Source organism: Lontra canadensis, unplaced genomic scaffold, assembly GCF_010015895.1.
Source record: "Lontra canadensis isolate GAN:19392208 unplaced genomic scaffold, GSC_riverotter_1.0 scaffold229, whole genome shotgun sequence".
Lineage (NCBI taxonomy): Eukaryota > Metazoa > Chordata > Mammalia > Carnivora > Mustelidae > Lontra > Lontra canadensis.
The window spans coordinates 293,182-314,646 of NW_022631223.1; the positions used below are offsets into that span (position 1 = coordinate 293,182).

The 21,465-nt window shown below is 47.7% G+C and overlaps 1 pseudogene; it reads right to left on the reverse strand.

Moving 5' to 3' along the window:
• Positions 1 to 1,992: 1,992 nt before the first annotated feature.
• Positions 1,993 to 21,465, reverse strand: part of LOC116862246 — a 56,295-nt pseudogene continuing 36,822 nt past the window's right edge.

A 21,465-nucleotide genomic window follows, 5' to 3' on the forward strand; every position in this document is an offset into this window, starting at 1 on the left:
AACATTGTTAAAATGTCTATACTGCCTAGAGCAATCTATACTTTTAATGCCATTCCGATCAAAATACCACCGGTATTTTTCAAAGAGCTGGAGCAAATAATCCAGAAATTTGTATGGAATCAGAAGGGATCCCGAAATGTTGAAAAACAAAAATAAAACTGGGGGCATCACGTTACCTGATTTCAAGCTTTACTACAAAGCTGTGATCACCAAGACAGCATGGCACTGGCATAAAAACAGACACATAGACCAGTGGAACAGAGTAGAGAGCCCAGATATGGACCCTCAACTCTACGGTCAGTTAATCTTCGACAAAACAGGAAAAAATATACGGTGGAAAAAAGACAGTCTCTTCAATAAATGGTGCTGGGAAAACTGGGCAGCTATATGTAGAAGAATGAAACTTGACCATTCTCTTACACTGTACACAAAGATAAACTCAAAATGTATAAAAGACCTCAACGTGAGACAGGAATCCATCAGAATCCTAGAGGAGAACATAGGTAGTAATCTCTTTGATATCAGCCACAGCAACTTCTTTCAAGATATGTCTCCAAAGGCAAAAGAAACAAAAGCCCAAAATGAACTTTTGGGACTTCATCAAGATCAAAACTTCTGCACAGCAAAGGAAACCGTCAACAAAACAAAGAAGCAACCCACGGAATGGGAGAAGTTATTTGCAAATGACAGTACAGACAAAAGGTTGATATCCAGGATCTATAAAGAACTCCTCAAACTCAACACACACAAAACAGACAATCATGTCAAAAAGTGGGCAGAAGATATGAACGGACACTTCTCCAATGAAGACATACAGATGGCTATCAGACACATGAAAAAATGTTCATCATCACTAGTCATCAGGGAGATTCAAATTAAAACCACATTGAGATATCACCTTACACCAGTTAGAATGGCCAAAATTAGCAAGACAGGAAACAACATGTGTTGCAGGGGATGTGGAGAAAGGGGAACCCTCTTCCACTGTTGGTGGGAATGCAAGTTGGTGCAGCCACTTTGGAGAACAGTGTGGAGATTCCTCAAGAAATTAAAAATAGAACTTCCCTATGACCCTGCAATTGCACTACTGGGTATTTACCCCAAAGATACAGATGTAGTGAAAAGAAGGGCCATCTGTACCCCAATGTTTATAGTAGCAATGGCCGTGGTTGCCAAACTGTGGAAAGAACCAAGATGCCCTTCAATGGATGAATGGATAAGGAAGATGTGGTCCATATACACTATGGAGTATTATGCCTCCATCAGAAAGGATGAATACCCAACTTTTGTAGCAACATGGACGGGACTGGCAGAGATTATGCTGAGTGAAATAAGTCAAGCAGAGAGAGTCAATTATTGTATGGTTTCACTTATTTGTGGAGCATAACAAATAGCATGGAGGACATGGGGAGTTAGGAGAAGGCAGTTGGGGGAATTTGGAAGGGGAGGTGAACAATGAGAGACTATGGACTCTGAAAAACAATCTGAAGGGTTTGAAGAGGTGGGGGGGTGGGAGGTTGGGGGAACCAGGTGGTGGGTATTAGAGAGGGCACGTATTGCATGGAGCACTGGGTGTGGTACAAAAACAATGAATACTGTTATGCTGAAAATAAAAAAAAAAGAATTACTTATAAGACATTGTTAATACAACTCTAGGTCAATATATTTTAAAATGTGTGCAAGAAGAGACAATTTTTCCAATAAACTAGACTACTAACCACAGAAGAAACTAAAAAAGCAATTCATGTAATACCTCCCCAGATGCCCCAAGCCTAGATAAATTCCCTCAAACTTCCAAGGGCAGATAATTCCCAAGTTATGTACTTTATGTCAGAGCACATATAGACATACAAAAAAAAAAAAAAGGAAAATATTTGGGGAAGCATTTGAAGAAACTTCCAGGTGTGTGTTTCTTCCATCACAGGAGAGGGCGTCTCCTCATCAGGCTGGCCATGCCCACTGGATCCCTGTTTCCCTGGTTGCTCTTCCTCACTAGAGCATGATGCAGCAAGCCCTGTTCTGACCAAGGGCATCTCCAACTCCCTGGAGCCCTGGCACCCCCAGATGCCCATGTCCACATCCTTTACCAGATTTCAGGAGAATGTTGACCACACACTTTGGAATGCCAGCCTTTAAGGTCAACTCTGCAAACTTCAAGGCTGTGAGTGGTGTCACCTGAGGAGACAGGAAAGAAGACTGGGTCAGGAGGAATTGGGAAGTGAGGTTCTTCCATCCTCTCCCAGCAGCCTAGATAGCAAGCAGGGAGAAGCAGTCATGGCAGGAAGACCCTCGAGGTAAGCGCCACCATAGGCTCCAGTGGAAAGCTGGGAGTAAGGCCTGCTTCCTCATGTACCTTTTAGTGTCTTCTCCTGGCAGGCTCCAGCCCTGTGGCTAGGCCTGGGCTCTTCCTAAACATTCATACCCCTTTCACTCGGGCAGTGGGGAGTCCCAGGACAGCCTGGATGCACCTCAGTGCCAGATTCTGATTACCTCCTCACTACTGGAGGCCATTCCTCTCCTCTTGGCCTGCCAGCAGCCATTCCTCTTTGGGCCCAGGTTATATTCCTTGTAAAGGTTGGCTTGTGCCCTACCTACCAGTGAGCCTCAGAATCACCACATTTGTGGGGTGCTGGCCCTGGGAGAGCACAGGCCTGTCGGGGACTCTTCCAGGGACAATTGCCTGGATCTGTGGGCAGCACCCCCATGCTAACAAGAGAGTTATGGGTCAACTCAGAGGGTTGCTGTGATGCTCAATAAGCAAATACATGCAAAATTTTAGTATAATTTGTTGTATATTAAAATGCTTTAGGAGTTCCTGACTCAGTGTGAATACTGTAAATGTCAACTGTTGTTATTGCTGGCTTTTTAATTTATTTTATTATTTATTTATTTATTGTTATTGCTGGGGTTTTTTTAGTTATCATTTTTTATTTAATCATTTTTTAAAATTTATTTTCAACATAACAGTATTCATTGTTTTTGTACCAGACCCAGTGCTCCATGCAGTCCGTGCCCTCTCTAACACCCACCACCTGGTTCCCCCAACCTCCCACCCCCCCACCTCTTCAAACCCTTCAGATTGTTTTTCAGAGTCCATAGTCTCTCATGGTTCACCTCCCCTTCCAAATTCCCCCAACTGCCTTCTCCTAACTCCCCATGTCCTCCATGCTATTTGGTATGTTCCACAAATAAGTGAAACCATATGATAATTGACTCTCTGCTTGACTTATTTCACTCAGCATAATCTCTTCCAGTCCCGTCCATGTTGCTACAAAAGTTGGGTATTCATCCTTTCTGATGGAGGCATAATACTCCATAGTGTATATGGACCACATCTTCCTTATCCATTCGTCCGTTGAAGGGCATCTTGGTTCTTTCCACAGATATGGACCCTCAACTCTATGGTCAGTTAATCTTCGACAAAACAGGAAAAAATATACGGTGGAAAAAAGTCTCTTCAGTAAATGGTGCTGGGAAAACTGGGCAGCTATATGTAGAAGAATGAAACTCGACCATTCTCTTACACCATACACAAAGATAAACTCAAAATGGATAAAAGACCTCAACGTGAGACAGGAATCCATCAGAATCCTAGAGGAGAACATAGGCAGTAATCTCTTCGATATCAGCCACAGCAACTTCTTTCAAGATGTTATCATTTTTTTAAATTTATTTTTTTAAATTTTTTGTAAACACATAATATATTTTTATCCCCAGGGATACAGGTCTGTGAATCGCCAGGTTTACACACTTCACAACACTCACCATAGCACATACCCTCCCCAATGTCCATAACCCCACCCCCCTTCTCGCACCCCCCCTCCCCGCAGCAACCCTCAGTTTGTTTTGTGAGATTAAGAGTCACTTATGGTTTGTCTCCTTCCCAATCCCATCTTGTTTCATTTATTCTTCTCCTACCCCCTTAACCCCCCATGTTGCATCTCCACTTGCTCATATCAGGGAGATCATATGATAGTTGTCTTTCTCCGATTGACTTATTTCACTAAGCATGATACCCTCTAGTTCCATCCAAGTCGTCGCAAATGGCAAGATTTCATTTCTTTTGATGGCTGCATAGTATTCCATTGTGTATATATACCACATCTTCTTTATCCATTCATCTGTTGATGGACATCTAGGTTCTTTCCATAGTTTGGCTATTGTGGACATTGCTGCTATAAACATTGGGGTGCACGTGCCCCTTCAGATCACTACTTTTGTATCTTTAGGGTAAATACCCAGTAGTGCAATTGCTGGGTCATAGGGTAGTTCTATTTTCAACATTTTGAGGAACCTCCATGCTGTTTTCCAGAGTGGTTGCACATTATTGCTGGTTTTTAAATTATAATACTTTTGGAGCCAAATTGCCCCAAAGCAGCCAGGGGAGCAAGAGACCTCTGGGGCACACTGTCTAGAGCCCCATGATGGAGAATCTTGCCTTCAGGTCCTAACACCACTGGGGGCAGGCAGGGGAGGGGCTGTTACTGCAGCTGAGGCTCATTCAGAGAGTGTCCTCATCCCGGGGGGACCCTGCTCAGGCCCTTCCAGACTGAGTGACCCGAAGGTCCTACCTCTATAGCTTCTCTGTGAGGGGCTGGGCTTTAGTCTCAGAGCATGAGGTCTGGACAAGTGTTACCAAACAGGGTTTCTGCTCCCCCAAACCCAGAGTGCTGGCACCTGTGGAGAAATCCCTGACTGCTCACCAAGCAGCTATAGGTACAGGGTCGGTTAACCTGACTCTGTCACCCTACCGCTGAAAGAAGAGACTGCCTACAGCCCCCACTGGTCCCTGCTGCATGCCACCTCTGACTGAATGGGACCCATAGAAGGCCAGTACTCTTCACCCTTGAGGAGAAACCAGTCCTGGGTGGGCACCTGTCTCCTTTACAGGGTGCTTTCAACACCCTCTACAGCACACAGGCCCTCTCTGGAACATGCCCACACCCACCTGGGCAGACTTGACCACCACTGTGTTCCCAGAAGCCAGGCAGGCAGCCGTCTTTCAGGAGAGCATCATCAGGGGTATTTCCAGGGGATGACGATGCCACAGACCCTGCCATACAAAAGAAGCGGGACTCCGTCTCTCCACACAGCCTGGGGGCCAGAGTGCACCTGCCAGTGGTGTCCTCTTACCCAAGCCTGACACCCACTTGGCTCCACTCTGCTCACTCCAATCCACAACATTCCACCCCACTCTGCCCCACTCCACTCCACTCCACTCCTGCACACCAGGCTTCCTGATATGGAGCCAAAGGTCCCCTGAGAGATAGCTCATGCCTGGCTTACCAGTCCCTGACAGGGCAGTATGTTCAATCTGGCAGTAGCCCCTCTTCCCAGCAGGGCATGATGGCAGGGAAATTTCTGATGGGAGCTGTGAGACCTGCCTAGGGACAGCTGAGTAGGGTGTGACACCAGGCAATGGGGGAGGTGATAGCAGGAAGGGCCTGGGAGAAGACCAAGGATCACACAGGCAGTCTGAGAGGGTATGGGAGAGGCATAGGATCACACAGTGGGCCAGGAGGAAGCGGGTGAGGGTCTTCCTAGGCTTGAGGCCAGGGGCGAGTCCCAAGGAGAGAAGGAAGCAGTCAGCCTGGGAGGCCTGATAAGACTTGCCTGCCGTGCATTAAGACATGGTACCATCAGTACAAGCAGTGTCCCCATCAAGGGGAGGCCCCACAGTCTTGGGGGGCCTAATGATGACATGTGTGGTCCTAGCAGGCATGTGGCCCTGCTTCCCCCTAACTCCTGTAAGATGCGGGCACTATCTTCATCAGTATCAGACAATTACTGCCCGTCCACACAAGAGCTCCACACAGGCTACGTGACTTGTTTCTTCATCATCATATTCATGATCATCATCACCAGCAGAACGTTTCCCAAAAAGATGACTTCTTAGCTAAGCCCAGCCAAGGGGAAGAGTGTGGACAAATGCTGAGGGCAGGGCCAATGGGGCCTGCACACCATCCTAGGAGCAATGGGGTGCACTGAGGGTTTAGGAGAACCGCTCCTACCCCCAGTACACCCAGCAGGGTGAGACAGCAGAGGAAGCACAGTGAGTGTTCCCAGGGAAGGGGGTGAGGTCATTAGGGTTGTGAAGGCTCCAAAGTAAAAAAGATGTCAGGGAAGTCTCACTGTCATGGCTGATCTGTACTCCCCAAAATTCACGTGTTGAAATCCTAACTCCAGGAATTAGGGTTGTTCCAGATGTAATTAGTTAAGATGAGGTCTTACTCGAATAGGGTGGGTACTTAACCCAAAATGACTGGTGCCTTTATAAAAACAAGGCCATGTGAAGAGTTAGACAAGCAGGAGGGAAACACAATGTGAACATGAGGGCAGAGATAGAGAGACACCAAAGATTGCCGATAAAGCCCAGAAGCTAGGGGAGAGGGCTAGAACAGATCCTCCCTCACACCCTCAGAAGAAACCAACCTTCTGACACCTGTATCTAGAACTTCCAGCTCCAGAATGCCAAGACAGTAAATGTGTGCTGTTTGAGCCACCTGGTTTTGGTACTTTGTTACAACGGCCCTAGCAAACTCATACACCTGCTGATATAGGGAAAAACTCCCGCTCCCCCATCTCACTGGGAGGCTCAGCATTAGCATCCTCCTCAGTCTGACAGGAAAGACTCCCTGAGAGGTGCCTGGAAGATCAGTGACCTTACAGACTCATGTGTCTGGCAGCCAGTGTTCACCTGGGCCCTGGTATCCCAGCCCAGCCCCTCTCATAGCCTGCTCCAGAGAAAGGGGCTCTAAGTACTCTGGACCTGCAGGGCTCTCGCTCAGCACTCTGACATCTTGGCTGGGGAGCTCTTTGTTGTGGGGGGCTGTCCTGGAGCACTCCCTCCATCTCGTGCCCTCTGGGGAAAAGGCTGGCTGGGCACCCCTGCCCTGGAGTCCGTGCCATCTCCCCCTAGCCTTGCCCCTCTCTGTGGACTACAGGAGATGGTTTACGGTGTCCACAGCCCACTATCCTGACAGGAGCCTCCCTCACCAGCAGGCCTGTCCTTCAGGACATGGTGTGTCCATCTGTGCTCATTACTGTTGATCCAAATGACATTTGAACCCCTTCTCCTGAAGCACTCCCACGTTCTCCAGGAAGCTGAGTGGCTCTGACCACTGTCCATGGGGATGTGAGGTCCCTGGTGTCCCCACCTTTTGGGGGCACAGAGCATATGGGAAGGCCTGCTGGGTGATGACCACACTGGGGCTCTGACCCATTTTAGATGATTTTAGAGGACATTCCTCAGTGTGCTTTCCTCACACAAGTTTCTCTCAGGCCTGCTCCTTGGGGTCCCCCTAGCTCTGCCCCACACCTTCACAGAGCTGCACACCATGACCGGTAAGGATGCCCAGAGCTCAGCAGGGGCTGTGCTGGGTTCTGCTCACATTGCCCCAGCAGAGCTGCTGGGAGAGCTCTCAGGCTGGTCTCCCAGTGCGCCTATGTCAGTGAGCCACCACAGCCATGCCTTCTGGCAGGGGTTCATCTGGGGACTGAACAGTGAATACCAAGCTGCCTTTCACAAGGGTGGAGCCCCTCCGCTGCCCTAAGGCAGTGTGAGGGTGAGGGGGCTTCTCTCTCCCTAGGCTATTGGGCCTCACTGTTGGGTGTAGATCATTTCTCCCATTCCTAGTCTGTTCTGTGTGCAGTGGACACTTGTCTTTCCCCCTTGGAGTGCCAGTTCCTATCCTTTGACTATTTCTCTATTATTTTGTTCCTGTTCCTTGGTTCTGTGTATTCTTAGTTTTTTTTTTGTTTGTTTGTTTGTTTGTTTGTTTGTTTTGGTTTTTTTTAAATCATTTTTTAAAATTTATTTTCAGCATAACAGTATTCATCGTTTTGGTACCACACCCAGTGCTCCATGCAGTCCATGCCCTCTCTAATACCCACCACCTGGTTCCCCCAACCTCCCACCCCCCCCACCTCTTCACACCCTTCAGATTGTTTTTCAGAGTCCATAGTCTCTCATTGTTCACCTCCCCTTCCAATTTCCCCCAACTGCCTTCTCCTAACTCCCCTTGTCCTCCATGCTATTTGGTATGTTCCACAAATAAGTGAAACCATATGATAATTGACTCTCTCTGCTTGACTTATTTCACTAGCATAATCTCTTCCAGTCCCGTCCATGTTGCTACAAAAGTTGAGTATTCATCCTTTCTGATGGAGGCATAATACTCCATAGTGTATATGGACCACATCTTCCTTATCCATTCGTCCATTGAAGGGCATCTTGGTTCTTTCCACAGTTTGGCAACCATGGCCATTGCTGCTATAAACATTGGGGTACAGATGGCCCTTCTTTTCACCACATCTGTATCTTTGGGGTAAATACCCAGTAGTGCAATTGCAGGGTCATAGGGAAGCTCTATTTTTAATTTCTTGAGGAATCTCCACACTGTTCTCCAAAGTGGCTGCACCAACTTGCATTCCCACCAACAGTGTAAGAGGGTTCCCCTTTCTCCACATCCTCTCCAACACATGTTGTTTCCTGTCTTGCTAATTTTGGCCATTCTAACTGGTGTAAGGTGATATCTCAATGTGGTTTTAATTTGAATCTCCCTGATGGCTAGTGATGATGAACATTTTTTCATGTGTCTGATAGCCATTTGTATGTCTTCATTGGAAAAGTGTCTGTTCATATCTTCTGCCCATTTTTTGATATGATTATCTGTTTTGTGTGTGTTGAGTTTGAGGAGTTCTTTATGATCCTGGATATCAATCTTTTGTCTGTACTGTCATTTGCAAATATCTTCTCCCATTCCGTGGGTTGCCTCTTTGTTTTGTTGAGGGTTTCCTTTGCTGTGCAGAAGCTTTTGATCTTGATGAAGTCCCAAAAGTTCATTTTCACTTTTTTTTTCCTTTGCCTTTGGAGACATATCTTGAAAGAAGTTGCTGTGGCTGATATCAAAGAGGTTACTGCCTATGTTCTCCTCTAGGATTCTGATGGATTCCTGTCTCACATTGAGGTCTTTTATCCATTTTGAGTTTATCTTTGTGTACAGTGTAAGAGAATGGTCGAGTTTCATTCTTCTACATATAGCTGCCCAGTTTTCCCAGCACCATTTATTGAAGAGGCTATCTTTTTTCCACTGTATATTTTTTCCTGTTTTGTCGAAGATTAACTGACCGTAGAGTTGAGGGTCCATATCTGGGCTCTCTACTCTGTTCCACTGGTCTATGTGTCTGTTTTTATGCCAGTGCCATGCTGTCTTGGTGATCACAGCTTTGTAGTAAAGCTTGAAATCAGGTAACGTGATGCCCCCAGTTTTATTTTTGTTTTTCAACATTTCGGGATCCCTTCTGATTCCATACAAATTTCTGGATTATTTGCTCCAGCTCTTTGAAAAATACCGGTGGTATTTTGATCGGAATGGCATTAAAAGTATAGATTGCTCTAGGCAGTATAGACATTTTAACAATGTTTATTCTTCCGATCCAAGAGTATGGAATGGTCTTCCATCTTTTTGTGTCTTCTTCAGTTTCTTTCATGAGTGTTCTGTAGCTCCTCGAGTACAGATCCTTTACCTCTTTGGTTAAGTTTATTCCCAGGTATCTTATGGTTCTTGGTGCTAGAGTAAATGGAATCGATTCTCTAATTTCCCTTTCTGTATTTTCATTGTTAGTGTATAAGAAAGCCACTGATTATACACATTCATCATTATGATCTTTTTTTTTCTTTTAAGATTTTATTTATTTATTTTTTGAAAGACAAAGATCACAAGTAGGCAGAGAGGCAGGCAGAGAGAGAGGAGGAAGCAGGTTCCCTGCTGAGCAGAGAACCTGATGTGGGGCTCGATCCCAGGACCTTGAGATCATGACCTGAGCGAAAGGCAGAGGCTTTAACCCACTGAGCCACCCAGGTGCCCCCATCATTATGATCTTTCCAGAAAAATTTTTTCAGGTGCACCCTCTATGAGCTTGACTACTAGAGGGTTATTGAGGGGATTAAGTAAAATTATACTTATAAAGTCATTACAACAGTGTCTGGCACAGAGCAGGTACTTTGGGAATGAAAGCTGTTTCATTTGCTAGAATGTAAGTCCCCTGAGGATAGGCATTCTCATCGGCTCTGATCATCACTGTATCTCCAGCACCTGAACTGCCTGGCATGTAGTGACTATCGAATAAGTAGACATGGGAGAGATATGCAGAAAGGGGATGAGTGCCCACACAACATACCATATGAAAAGCACCCATTGTATGAAGAATCTTCACCCTGTGCTGTGACTCACACAATAGGCTCCTTCCTGGTCAAGGTCATGTTGCGGTTTGGTCTGGCATGGTTGATAGGGATGGTGGAGTCCGGGAAGAAGCACGGATTGGCCGGCGGGGGGGGGGAGGTGGTCACTGGGAGGGAGCTCCATTGTTTCCTCAGAATTCAAGAGTTTTGTCTGTGTCCTGAAGCCCCCCATGAGCCAGACAGGTAAGAGACCCAAACCTTCCAGATTATGTATGACAGGGGCATCTGAGAACTCCAGACACAGGTGGAGTAGGCAGCCAACAGGTGCCAGGTGCCTGCTGCACAGAGCCTGGCAGAGTTCTCAGATGGGAAGATGGTCCTGGTACAGGTAAGATCTCTGGCTTTGACACTGGGGCAGAGAAAAGGAGAGTGAGAGGCCAAGTTGCCTCTGGAGGGTGTGCTAGCCCAGGAGGCCCCAGGTGGGGGCAGCTAGAGCCAGAAGTGATGCAGCAGCAGGAGGAGCAGAAGGTGGGCCTTCCATCACACCTGCACCCTTCACCCCATGGAGAGGACACAAGGCTTGAACCCTAAATCTGTCACAGACCCATGAACCCCTCGGTGGTAAGTGTCCTATCACTGCCTGTGGTGGGCAAATCTCTGAAAATGGGCCCCACGGTCCCACTCTGATCCCTGGGATCTGGGAGATGGTGAGCTACTCCTTTTGCAAAGATGCAGAATGGCACAGTTGACCTTAGGAAGAGATGATGCAGGTGTCCCCAGCACCACCTCAGGAGCCCCCACAAAGGCAGTTTTCTCCAGTTCGTGGCAGATGGATGCCAAGCCTGAAAACAGCAAGGGGATGGAGGACTGGGACAAGGGCCAGAGCAAGGCCTGCAGTGGCTGACAGCAGCCCCTGCCAGCAGCCAGGAAGGACCTAGGCCTCAGTGCTCCATCAACAGGAGCTGAACTCTGCCAACATTTCTCCAACATCTGAATGGGCCTGCAGGCAGGGTCTCCCCAGAGCCTCCAGCCAAAACCCAGCCTGGCCACCCCTTGACACTGTCCTTGGGAAACCCCCACATGGAACCCAGCCAGCCCAGCCTGCCTGGACTGCCCACTGGAGGAAATGGGAGCTGATCAATGGGGTTGTTTTAAGCCAATAAGTTTTGGTTGTTTGTTATGCCACAGGCAGGCTAATGCACGGCCCTCAGAGTTTCCTGCTGGGCCCAGCCTGCCTCTGTGAACTCACTTGGTGGGCAGGAGCCTCAGCCTCATCTGAATCTTGTCGCACCAGCCAGCAAAGTAGCGGAAGGTGTGGATAAACATGCCCACATGGGTCTTCAGGGCCAATGTGTAGACAGCACCTGCACCCAGAGCCTCAATAGTGGCCAGCTCCTCCTGATGCTGTTCCATGAGGTCTGCCAACCTGGCCAAGGGGTGGGGTGCAGAGAGGAGGGAGATGGGTTCAGGCCTGGAGCTGCCTGGCCTCTTCTTTCAAGGCCCTTCTTCAGTGAGTCAGGGGTTCTGCCCTGCACTCCCAGCTCTGCCACACTCCGACGTGCTGACCTCAGTTTCCCCATCTGTGAGATGGGACAGTAAGGTTTCCTCTGCGGGATGAGTGTGAGAATGGTGTCCTTCTGTCTCTATCTCCTCTCTTTTCCTTTCTTCCTTCCTAAAATTGATTCCTATTGATGGATTAACTACTTCATAATGGTGCTTACAAATGATCTTGCAAAACAGTCTCTGCCTCTCTAATAAGGAGGTCACCATTCCAAAAGTCCACCCTGTCTGTCTCCGGACAGCCTTGACCAGGGGAAAGCATGTCTGGCTTCAAGCACCAGCCAATCTGGTGGAGTATGCCCCCAAGGATGGCATCTGTGGGGAGGGAGGGGTGGGGGCTATGATGGGAGAAATGTAAGGAAAGGTGCATCTACACAGACCTTCTTAAGTGGGAGCACTCTGACAGCCAGCTGCCCTCCCATGCTTCTGGTGGGTATGCTGCTATGGGTAGCCTGGGAATTAGGACTCTCCCCCCTTCCCTGATGTAAGGGAGCTCAGAAAGCAGCATGCCCAGGTGGCAGGGTAGACAGGGGAAGGTGGAGACCACAGATCTAGAGCAGGTCTCTATCTTGTACACGGGGGAGCACTGGCCCAGAGACGAGTCTGGGACCAAAGCCTGCTGAGCTGCTCCTCTCCACACATAGCTGTGGCATGTCTTAAACCCCCAAGTACACACTCACACTCTCAGGGAAGCCAACCTTCACCCCACATCAATCTTACCTCCCTGCAGTGTCCTCCTAGCACTTTCCTCCATCTTTCTTCAAACCTCACCTATTATAGATACCCACTTAGACAAGTATTCTGGTACTATTTGCCTTCCCCTGAGGGCTGGGACAGTATTTGGTCTCCTGCTCCATCCTGGGCCTCCCACACCCACCAGGCACACAGTCAGCATGCGGCACAAGGCTGGTGAGTGAAACTGGACCAAACAGACATGAGCGATCTAGTGGCAGAGCCACACTGTTACCTCAGAGACGGTATATACCCAGGTAATTCTCTAGTTAAGAAAAACAAAGGTGTAAATCACTCTTTGGGAACTATTCTAGACCAGATAAGGAAAACACCATGTTGTGGCATTTCAAGGACTAGGGTTTCATCAACTAGAAAAACAGATGTGCCTAAGGTATAAATCTATATTACAAATAAGCCAAAGATGGCCTCTGTGTATTGGCCCCTAGGTTGTTCACATCCTCATCGCAGCGTGAGACTTGTCAGCTCAGACGCTTGCTGCATACACATTTATGTATCCAGTTATTTTAAAAATAGTCCAAACAAGCAGACTTTGAGCCATTTGGAGCCTTGTTGCTTTGTATCCTCCAGGAACCTTACTTGACAGCTGTTATCATTGGTGAGATGGACCACACAGTTGTAACTGCTGCCCTTCCCAGCCCTCTGACCCAGATACTCCTGTTCTGCTACAGAGCAACAGTGCCAGAACATGGGAGCCCCCTCCTGGATCTTCTGAACCCCAAGAGTTCCCTTGCACCCTTCCCATTCTGGGTAGGGGCCCCCCACTACAATCTCTGAAGGGCCTCCCACTATGGGGGCACCACCTCATGAAGTCTGTTGCATATTACTACTTCTCATGGTCATATATTTTCCCTTTATCAGCCCCAAACCCCTCCAACTCTGCCAGACAATGTCACACGCATGTGATGTGGCCATGTCATAAGCCCCTAGCATGACTAGCACCCTAGCATACCATTTGGGAGGCTCTTCAAGGGCAGCTGAGTGGGACTGTTCTATTGTCCACTTTGTTAAGCTGCTGCTCTACCTCCCAGAGTCCTGTCTCCAGAAAGTGCCAGTGGGGAAAGCAGGGGAAGCAATCTCCATCAACCCACAGGTCTGCAGGATGGCTGTAAGGAAGGGCAAGGGTGGGGTGCCAGGCTGAGCCTGCCTGGCACCCCTGGCTCCCTAACAGCAGTGTGGGCCACCACCACATTCTTGGCTGTTGACTTAAGTGGGTGTCTAAACACAAGGTGACAGCTTCCCACAGACTCTCCTACCAGTTCTTGGTGGTCCCACTCTGGTAGCTGGGATACTGGCTCTCCAGGTTCCTGAGAAGCTCGATCTTGTCCCTCAGTGGTTCTTGGGGGCTGCCTGGTGACTTTCTGTAACACTTCTTTCTGGTTCTTTCTTCCCGACTTACCCCTACAATGCATTGTGTATTCCATAGTATTTACCCATGGTTCTATTCTCCTCATTAAACGAGGGGCTGCCCCCTCCGGGGCCAGCAATGGGCACACCGCCACCATGGGGACTGGCAGACTACATGAGGCAGGGACCAGGTTATTAGGAGCTCTCAGGTCTGGCCTCAAGACGTGTGTCCAAGCAGTCCAGGACTCTCTTTACAGTTGTGCAGGAACCAACAATTCCTCACTGTGGTGTGGCCAGTGGTGCTATTATGACATATGCCACTAGATGGCAGCAGAGAACCTCAAGGAAAAAACTTCTGGGCCAGCACATTCTGACATGGGGGTCCCCACTTCAGGGCCAGAAGGCTCAGCACCATAAGCCTGAGCTTGCACATTTTGGTTCTGCCTAATCTAGGGGCTCTAGGAAGCCAGTGGCTTCCTAAAATTGATGGACTCTTCAAGGAGTCTTGAAACAAACTTGAGTTATGGGAGGCTGGGCGCACTTCCCTAAACCCCACAATCTCTGTTCCATTTTGAAACCATACAGGCCCCCCTTTCTAGTCCCCTGTGCTGGGGGCCGTCCTGGTGGGTCTGTCCTCCGGAACAGGAAAGAAAATGGCATTCTGACTGCAAGGCCAAGACAGGTTCTCTCTCCCACCAGATGACAAGCACATTTGGACCACATCATGACCAGGCTGTATGCCTGACAACTTCCCCAGGACCTGGAGCACAAAAGCCAGGTTCCTGAAACCAGCTTGCTCACCAGTCTTTTCAACATTGCTTAATTCATCTGCCCAGCAGACCCCTTCTGGAAACATTACCCCACTTCCTTGGGGGTGGCTGCTCTTCCCCATTGGGACCACTGGGTTGTAGGGGAGCAGTATCTCTTCTCCAGGCCTTATTCCCACCCCATTCTCACATGCTGGAGCAACCTGAAGTCCTTCCCTAAGATCTCTGATGGGACTAAGGGGAAAGAATCCCTTCTGCCATGGTTTAAGAAAAAAAAAACAACAACAACAAGACAGAGAAGTGTGTGATTCCGGCAGTTAGTGTGGAGCTGGGCAGGTGACCGCAGACAGAACAGACCCCATCCTTCCTTTGCTGTCTTCTGCATGAAGTGGCCTGATCCTGCCTCTGGTCCAGGCCACTCCAGGTAAATGCTGTCCTGAGTCTGCCCAGGACCATCTGTTAGCTTTGCCAGTCTGCTCTTCCGATCTGATCAGTACCTTCACTTTTGTACCCTCCCATCTTCTAATACACTGTCCCCTCCACTGAGGACACCTTTCTCCTCAGGGCTACTTGTGTCTGGCAAAATCCCTCCTGACTCTCAAGCCACTTCCTCTAGAGCCTTTCCTCAACCTCAGGCCTTGGTTGCACAAATGTGTCCGATACCCCACCTCCTCCTGGCAGGACCCAAGCTTGCAGCCCCAACGCAAGCTGAAGGTCCAGGGCTGACAGGAGGTTGTGGGCTCACCTGTACAGGAGCTGGCCCCGGTCCCGTGCATTGATCTTCCCCCACAATCCATTCTCAAAGGCATCCTTAGCAGCAGCCACTGCCTTATCAACATCACTGACCTGAGCCAGGGACACCTGGCAGATGACCTGTGGTGGAGTGGAGTTGTGAGGTCTTCCCTGGAATCCATGTACAAAGAAGCCCCACACCACCCACTCCCCTGGCCACCTGGGAGGGCTCAGAGGGCATGGTCGGCCAACGGGAGGAAAGGCAAGGGCCTTCAGAGAGACCTACTGTGTTTCCACACACCAGGATCCTTCTTTGCTTTGCCACTGAGCCCAAACAGGGCAACAGACTCAGGCTCCAGCTACAAGGCTGAGGATCAGCTTAGTGTTTTCAAGCCAAGAATAGAACCCATTAATTCAGTGAGTCTGAGGTGGAAGGTTTATTTCTTTAGTCTAGACACTGACTGTGGCAGAACCATTCCTGTCCCCATCCTTGCTCTGTGTCCTGACAGTGCCCACATGCACTACAGGGCAGGCTCTCACACCTCCTTCCACCTGGGCTTGGCCGAAGGGAAACCCAGGAAGAGACAGAAGTGAGAGGAGCGAGGCTAGCTCCTTGCTGGTCACCACAGGTAGGCTGCACCCTCCCTGCCCAAGGCCCTAGCACCCAGGCAGTCCTGCCCACACAACCTCCCTTCTGGGATTCTCAAAACAGGCCTTCAGGTGGTAACAGCTCCCAATTTCTGCCTGAGAGCACTGCATCCCCTTTCATGTGTCCCCATACCCTTTCGACTCCTTTGTCCCCCACTTTCTTTAAACTCCCCTCAAATGACCCACTTTGAGTGTGCTGTTTTCTGCAGGCCCTGAGAGATGCTATAGGGTGGGGCAGAATGGAAAACTATCAGTATGAACATGTCGGAGTAAGTGTTGTTTCAGGTAGGTGTATGTGTAAAAGAATACAATATGTGTGTACTGGGTCATGACATAAGAGGATCACGGTCAAGACAGTCTGACAAACACACGATATTCAAGGAAGAATTTCCCAACAGTGAGGTGTACAGATATTCAAGAAGGTAGGGGCCATGCTACGGCTATTGTATGGAAGAGAAGGGAATGGCTTTATTTCCTCTTTGGGGCAGGGGGCAGAGTTTAACTCTGTTCCATTCTCTGAAGCAGGCTCCAGACTTTCAGAATCCTCCTGACTCCTTGCCAGTTCTCCCCTCTGGGCCATTCCTGTAGGGAGACTGGAAAAATGACTGCAACCCTTTTGCATCCAAGCAGAGGCCCGCCCCCAGGCCAGAATCCCCAGATGCCAGGTGGGGGAGTAGATGGGAGAAGAGGCCATGGGGTGAGTAGGGAGGAGAAAAGGTAGGAGGGCATGCTAGGTCTGTGCTCACACTTCCGTCTGTCGGGTTGATGGTCTCATAGGTCTTGGCACCTTCGGCATCCACAAACATGCCCCCAATGAAGAGCTGGTGGGGCATTCGGAGGGTCAGCTTGTTCACTGCCTTTTCCACCTGGAAAGGGAGTTTTTGCAGGTGTTAGCTGCAGCGTGGACTCTTCACAAGGTGCGTCAGTGATGGATACAAACCCACAGAGACACAGGAAACTCTCACAAAGAATAACCACTTGTGCACATACCACACACACACACACACACACATACACACAGTGCCAAAGGGGCCAGGGCTCAAGGCTCCTCAGTTTTTCAAGTCTCTTTTGCTGAATCTGGTCCTACCGCCTTCCTTGGCCCAGCGAGCTATTATGTGCACAGAGGTGGCAGCTGAGTGATAAGAAGAGATGGCACAGAATCTGAGGACAGACTGCTTGGGCTACAACCCCAATCCCCTGACCTCAGGCTGGTTGCCTGGCTTCCACACGTAGGAAGTGCCAGCTGGTAGACAGACACTTGTGACTCACCAGACATGATGCCAACTCCACTGCTCACTTCCCTATAGACCTGAAATCTCACTGAATGGCATCCTCTGGGATGTCATTCCTTTCCTGCAATTTGTTCATTAGTCATCTGTCCACAATCTCAAGGCAAACCTGGTTGGCCAGGATGGACACTCTCTTCATCTTTTGTTCCAAACAAACTATCCCAATTCCAAGTCCTAAGGGAGCTGGTACTCTACCAAAATACCTCAGGATGATTTTTCAAGGATTTGTTTTAAAAATAAGTTTTTGGGGGTCCTGGGTGGCTCAGTCAGTCAAACATCTGCCTTCAGCTCAGGTCATGATCCCAGCATCCTGGGACTGAGCCCCTCATCAGGCTCCTTGCTCAGTGGAGAGTCTGCTTTTCCCTCTCTCTCTGCCGTTCTCCCAGCTCATTCTCTCTCACTTTTTCTCTCAAATAAAATCTGAAATATATATACGTATGTAAATATGCAATTACATCATTGCCTTTCCATATATACAAGTCAAATATACAGGATCACTTGTTTTGCTTATTAGAAAAATATTCCCAAATCCCCATTCTCTCTCTCTCTTTCTCCCCTCTACCTCCTTCTCTCCCTCTCTTCCACTCCTTCTTTTGGCACTGCAGCAAAAGGAATTTAATGCAGGCAACTGGTTGCACAGGTGATGAAAGAGCTGAGGTCAGGAGTCAACCCAGAGATTGACCCAGAGACTGACAACAGCTTGAAGTCCCAGCCATTACTAGACGAGAAGGACAAGGAAGTGGTGGTACCAGAATTAGGGTCTAGAGTCCCCCAGAGGAACTAGAGTCCTGACAGGGTGATCTGGCAGGGGCTTGAGCCCCAGCAGAGATGAGGCCACTATTGGGAAAAACCACCAAAGGAGAAGGAGGATGAGAAGTACACTGTAAAAGGCTCTTCTTAATACCTTAGTCTCAGGGCCTCTGGGTGGCTTAGTTAAGCATCCAACTCTTAATTTCAGCTCAGGTCATGATCTCAGGGTCATGAGATTGACCCCATGCTGGGTGTGAAGCCTGCTTAAGATTATTTCTTTCTCACTCCTTCTGTCTCTCTTCACCCCTGCTCACACTCAATCTCTCTCAAAATAAATAAATAAATAAATAAAGCGTCTTTGTCATCCCCTTATAGCTTTCTCACTAATACTTCATGAAGTCCCCAAAGGTGGTTGCCATGTAAATATCTTCATTTTCTCATTCCAGTCCACCACACAGCTCCTTCACCTCCTCAACCAGATGGGAGAAAAGAAGATGGAAAAGTGGGAGAATGGGAAGAGGCTTGGCAGAACTGCATCATTGTAGGGGCAGAGGTCATGGTGCCAAACACAGTTTCCCAGAATACACCTTCATCTCAACACCCAAGTGTGAGTGTTAGTTTAGAACTGGGGTTCAGTGTTCGACATCGGCCACAACAATTTATTTCAAGACACGTCTCCAAAGGCAAAGGAAACAAAAATGAAAATGAACTTGTAGGACTTCATCAAAATCAAAAGCTTCTGCTCAGCAAAGGAAACAGTCAACAAAACAAAGAGGTAACCCATGGAATGGAGAAGATATTCGCAAATGACACTACACATAAAGGGCTGATATAAAGATATAAAGAACTCCTCAAACTCAACCCCCCCCAAAACAGATAATCACCTCAATAAATGCTCAGAAGACACGAAGAGACACTTCTCCAAAGAAGACATACAAATGGCTAACAGACACATGAAAAAATGTCCATCACTATTAGCCATCAGGGAGATTCAAATCAAAACCACATTGAGATACCACCTTACACCTGGTAGAATGGCCAAAATGAACAAAACAGGAAACAACAAGTTTTGGAAAGGGTACGGAGAAAGAGGAACCCTCTTACACTGTTGGTGGGAATGCAACTTGGTGCAGCCACTTTGGAGAACAGTGTGCAGATTCCTTAAGAAATTAAAAATAGAACTCCCCTATGACCTTGCAATTGCGCTATTTGGTATTTACCCCAAAGATACAGATGTAATGAAAAGAAGGGCCATCTGTACCCCAATGTTCATAGCAGCAATGGCCACAGTCGTCAAACTGTGGAAAGAACAAAGATACCCTTCAATGGATGAATGGATAAAGAAGATGTGGTCCATATATACTATGGAGTATTATGTCTCCATCAGAAAGGATGAATACCCAACTTTTGTATCAACATGGATGGGACCAGAAGAGATTATGCTGAGTGAAATAAGTCAAGCAGAGAGAGTCAATTATCATATGGTTTTGCTTATTTGTGGAGCATAAGAAATAACATGGAGGACATGGGGAGATGGAGAGGAAAGTGAGTTGTGGGAAATTGGAGGGGGAGAAAAGTCATGAGAGACTGTGGACTCTGAGAAGAAAACTGAGGGTTTTGGAGGGGAGGCTGGTGGGAGTTTGCTTGAGCCAGGTGGTGGGTATTATGGAGGGTACATATTGCATGGAGCACTGGGTATGGTGCATTGACAATGAATTCTGGACCACTGAAAAGAAATTTAAAAAAAAATAAATTAAAGAAGAAAGTTTCAGGAGGGAGACAAGGTGGTGGGGAAGTAGGAGGAGGCGCCTTTTCAACCTGTACCCTAAAGTGAGCTGATTACCTACCAAAGAACTCCGATCACCCATGAAATCAGCCTGAGATCAGAATTATACATGTCTGGATCTCTACAGGGGCAGAAGACGCCAGTGGGTAGGTAAAGTGGAGTGGGAATGTGGAACTGATATTGGAAGATAAACAGAAGGGGGAGGGAGCCACCAGAGGTGACTGATTGGAAAGTAATACCCCTAATACGAGAGTGCCCTGCATCTGGGGACCAGCATTAACTTAGAGACTGGTTGAAAGCACTCAAAGAGAGCAAAGGATCGCCGGGGGTGGGGGGTGGAATTGTGGGAATCGGGGTGGCTAGGGACAGGGGCTTAAGTCCCCAGACCCAGGACAGCCTCCCCTGGCACTGAGCCAGAGAGAGTGCAGCGGAGAAACCAGGTCTTGGTCCCTGAGCCACCAGCGCGCCCAAGAATGCGTGGGGTCCGGCTCCTGTGAGAGGCTGGGAGCCAACCAGGAAAGAAAAAAAAAAAAAAGACTACAAGAGAACAACCACTACTACTTCATAGGACAACTTTTATTTTTAACTCATTCCCACTATTCTGGTTCATTTTTTTAAATTTTATATAGATAATTTTTTAACCTATTTGCCATCACAGTGAGATGTCCAGTACCTCCAATTCCATAATAACCTTCTAACCTGAACTTTTTGATACATACACCTATGTTATTCTTTTGCATTTCTATGTTTCCAATATATTTTTTTAAATTTTAGTTTAGTTTAGTATAGTTTATTTTTTTTATTTTTATTTTCTAATATTCATATAGAGTTAAACTTCAAGGTAATCCCATTTCCCCAATCAATGCTACCCCTATAGGTAAACCAGCTTTTAATCCCCATTTATCTTAGGAAAGTTGAGTCCTTTTTTTTTTTATAATTTTATTTATTTATTTTTTTTATAATTTTATTTTTTATAAACATATATATATATCTTTTTTTTCCCCCAGGGGTACAGGTCTGTGAATCTCCACGTTTACAAACTTCACAGCACTCACCATAGCACATACCCTACCCAATGTCCATAACCCGCCCCCCCAACCCCCCTCTGCCCAGCAACCCTCAGTTTGTTTTGTGAGATTAAGAGTCACTTATGGTTTGTCTCCCTCCCAATCCCAACTTGTTTCATTTACTCTTCTCCTACCACATTAACCCCCCATGTTGCATCTCCTCTCCCTCATATCAGGGAGATCATATGATAGTTGTCTTTCTCTGATTGACTTATTTCGCTAAGCATGATACCCTCTAGTTCCATCCACATTGTCGCAAATGGCAAGATTTCATTTCTTTTGATGGCTGCATAGTATTCCATTGTATATATATACCACATCTTCTTTATCCATTCGTCTGTTGATGGACATCTAGGTTCTTTCCATAGTTTGGCTATTGTAGACATTGCTGCTATAAACATTCGGGTGCACGTGCCCCTTCGGATCACTACGTTTGTATCTTTAGGGTAAATACCCAGCAGTGCAATTGCTGGGTCATAGGGTAGTTCTATTTTCAACATTTTGAGGAACCTCCATGCTGTTTTCCAGAGTGGTTGCACCAGCTTGCATTCCCACCAACAGTGTAGGAGGGTTCCCCTTTCTCCAC